The following is a 4,251-nucleotide window of genomic DNA, read 5'->3' as shown; positions in this document are numbered from 1 at the left end:
CATTATTTGTCATGTACCTAACACTAATAGGAGACTGTAGGGATTAAAAAATAAAAAGAAGAGGGGGGCGAAGCAAGATGGCGGAGGAGTAGGAGGCCTGAATTTCATGTGGTCTCAGGAATTCAGCTGGATAGGGATCAAACCATTCTGAATACCTACGAACTCAACAGGAGATCGAAGAAAAGAATAGCAACAACTCTGAACAGAAAAGCGACCATTTTCTGGAAGGTTGGACGTGTGGAGAAGTGAATCCGAGGCGATATTTGGGAGGATAGATGGCGGGGGAGGGGGCCTCCATCGGCCGCTTCGGGCAAGCGACAGAGAGCGGAGCACAAAATTGGAACTTTTAGAAGTCGTCTCCGCTGAGGGACATCGCTCCAGTGGCTAAGCGGGGGGTGGAAACCTCGCAGGACACTGTGGTCTCAGGACCCTCGGGGTCACAGAAAGACCGGGGGTGCCTGAGTGCGGCAGAGCTCCCAGGTATCAGAGCAGGGAAGCCGGCTACAGAGACGGAGCCGAGGCGCGGGCTCTCAGCTCAGGGTTGCCATAAACCATGATCCATGGCACAGTCGGGCCACTGCTCCTCCAGGAGGGACCCAACAAGCGGCAGAGCTGGGGAAACTCCCCTTCCTCCCCGGGGAGAAGCGGCGTGGGAGCGCACGGCAGGGATCTGCTGGGTTTGGAGACTCCACAGGGGGTCGGGAACCAGAGATAGAAACACTCAGTCACAGGCCGGGTGAGCACGGAGTGTGGCGGGAGACCGGGGAGACAGGAGTGACTGCTTTTCTCTGGGGGCGCAATGAGGAGTGGGGCCCTGAGTTCTCAGCTCCTCCGAGTGGAGATTGGGAGGCCACCATTTTCACTTTCGTCCTCCAAAGCTGTACGGAAAGCTTGCAGGGAACAAAAGCTCCTGAGAGCAAACCCGAGCAGATTACTTAGCCTAGACCCGGCAAGGGCAGGGCAATTCCACCTCCGGCAATGACATTTGGGAACCACGGCAACAGGCCTCTCCCCCAGAAGATCAGCAAGAACAGCCAGCCAAGACCAAGTTTACAGATCAATGAGAACGGGAGAACTCCAGCGCTAGGGGAATACTGCACATAGAACTCATGGCTTTTTTACCATGATTCATTAGTCTTTCAAAGTTAATTTTTTTAACTGTTTTTTTTTTGAATTTTTCTTTTTCCCTTTTTCAACCAACATCTTATCAATCCCTTTTAAAAAAAAAATATATTTTTCATTCTTAGAGTCATATTCTATCCCTTCATAGTAGTTACCCTTATTTTTGCCATATATATATATAAATTGTTCTCTCTTTAAAATTTTGAGATACAGTTTCTTCTAACAAATCAAAATATACCCTAAATCTCTAGTATATGGCTTTGTTCTAGTCTCCTGCCTGATCACATTCTCTCCTCTTTCTTTCTTTCTTTCTTTCTTTCTTTTTTAATCCTCTTCTTTCTTTTTTCAAACAACTTATCAATTCCTTTTTAAATTTTTTTATAATTTTCATCTTTACAGTCATATTCCATCCCTTCATTGTATGAACCCTTATTTTGTACGTATATAAGTCTTTCTTTCTTTAAAATTTTAGGAGGCACTTTCTTCTGACAGACCAAAATACACCCAAAAATCTAGTGTGTGGCACTCATCTATGCACCAGCCTAATCATATTTGATCATATTCTGGTTTTATTTTGTTTTGTTTTGTTCTGTTTTTATCTTTTTCTGTTTCTTTTTTTTTTTCTCTTTCTTTTTTCTTTCTTTCCCTTTCTTTTCCCCTGGTTTCAGGTCTTTTCTGATTTGTTTAGAGTATATTTTCTGGGGACGTTCTTAACCTGTTAGCATTTTGTTCTCTCATTCATCTATTCTCCTCTGGACAAAATGACAAGACAAAAAAAATCAACTCAACAAAAAGAACAAGAGGTAGTACCGTCTGCCAGGAACCTACTCAACACGGACATTAGTACAATGTTGGACCTAGAATTCATAAGCATGATTTTAAAGATATTAGCTGGGCTTGAAAAAAGCGTGGAAGTTATTAGAGAAACACTTTCTGGAGAAATAAAAGAACTAAAATCTAACCAAGTTGAAATCAAAAAGGCTATTAATGAGGTGCAATAAAAAATGGAGGCACTAACTGCTAGGATTAAAAGAGAGAATTAGCGATTTCTATATCAGTTAGGGAGGACATTAGGTTTGAGGTTGGTGTTGAGAATAACTACCATGACTTCCAGTGCTTTGACGAAACCTCAGATGCGAGGCCTTCTGGCCAAGCGTCTGCGATTTCATATTTTTGGAGTGTTTGCTGTATCCCTGGGGGTTGCAGCTTTCTATAAGTTTGCTGTGGCCGAACCAAGAAAGAAGGCATATGCAGATTTCTACAGAAATTATGATTCCATGAAAGATTTTGAGGAGATGAAGAAGGCTGGTATCTTTCAGAGTGCAAAGTGGTTTGGGAATGCAAAGAATTTCTTTGGGTTGAGTTCCATTGAATTCTGTCACTGACCTGTGTTCTGAACTATGAAACACGAATACTGGCTTATGGAATAGTTTGTCTTGATAAATAAACAACTAACAAATAAAAAAAAGAGAGAGAATTAGCGATATAGAAGACCAAATGATGGAAAATAAAGAAGCTGAGAAAAACAGAGATAAACAACTACTGGATCACGAGGGCAGAATTTGAGAGATAAGCGATATGATAAGATGAAACAACAGAATAATTGGGGTCCCAGAAGAAGAAGAAAGAGAGGGGCAGAAGGTATATTGGAGGAAATTATAGCAGAGAACTTCCCTAATGTGGGGAAGGAAAAAGGCATCAAAATCCAGGAGGCACAGAGAACCCCCCCTCAAAATCAATAAAAATAGGTCAACACCCCAACATCTAATAGTAAAACTTACAAATCTCAGAGACAAAGAGAAAATCTTGAAAGCAGCTCGGGAGAAGAGATATGTAACCTATTGTGGTAGAAATATTAGATTGGCCACAGACCTATCCACAGAGACCTGGCAGGCCAGAAAGGACTGGCATGATATCTTCAGAGCACTAAACAAGAAAAATATGCAGCCAAGAATACTATATCCAGCTAGGCTGTCATTGAAAATAGAAGGAGAGAGAAAAAGCTTCCAGGACAAACAAAAACTAAAGGAATTTGCAAACTTGAAACCAGCCCTACAAGAAATATTGAAAGGGGTCCTCTAAGCAAAGAGAGAGCCTAAAAGCAGCATAGACCAGAAAGGAACACAGAAAATATACAGTAACAGTCACCTTACAGGCAATACAATGGTGCTAAATTCATATCTTTCAATAGTTACCCTGAATGTAAATGGGCTAAATGCCCCAATCAAAAGACACAGGCTATCAGATTGGATTAAAAAACAAGACCCATTGATATGCTGTCTGCAAGAGACTCATTTTAGACCCAAAGACACCCCCACATTGAAAGTGAGGGGGTGGAAAACCATTTACCATGCTAATGGACACCAAAAGAAATCTGGGGTGGCAATCCTTATATCAGACAAACTAGATTTTAAAACAAAGACTGTAATAAGAGATGAGGAAGGACACTATATCCTACTTAAAGGGTCTATCCAATAAGAAGATCTAACAATTGTAAATATCTATGCCCCTAACATGGGAGCAGCCAATTGTATAGGGCAATTAATAACAAAAGCAAAGAAACACATTGACAACAATACAATAATAGTGGGGGACTTTAACAACCCCATCACTGAAATGGACAGATCATCTAAGCAAAAGATCAAAAGGAAATAAAGACTTTAAATGACACACTGGACCAAATGGACTTCACAGACATATTCAGAACATTCCATCCCAAAGCAATAGAATACACATTCTTCTCTAGTGTGCATGGAACATTCTCCAGAATAGATCACATCCTAGGTCACAAATCAAGTCTCAACCAGTACCAGAAGATTGGGATTATTCCCTGCATATTTTCAGACCACAATGCTTTGAAACTAGACATCAATCACAAGAGGAAAATCAGAAAAAACTCAAATACATGGAGGCTAAAGAGCATCCTACTAAAGGATGAATGGGTCAACCAGGAAATTATAGAAGAATTAAAAAAAATCATGGAAACCAATGAAAATGAAAACACAACTGTTCAAAATCTTTGGGGTACAGCAAAGGCAGTCCTAAGAGGAAAGTATATAGCAATACAAGCCTTTCTCAAGAAACAAGAAAGGTCTCAAATATACAACCTAACCCTACACCTAAAGGAGC

This window comes from Zalophus californianus, chromosome 1 (genome assembly GCF_009762305.2).
Source record: "Zalophus californianus isolate mZalCal1 chromosome 1, mZalCal1.pri.v2, whole genome shotgun sequence".
Classification (NCBI taxonomy): domain Eukaryota; kingdom Metazoa; phylum Chordata; class Mammalia; order Carnivora; family Otariidae; genus Zalophus; species Zalophus californianus.
This window is presented reverse-complemented; position numbering follows the sequence as displayed.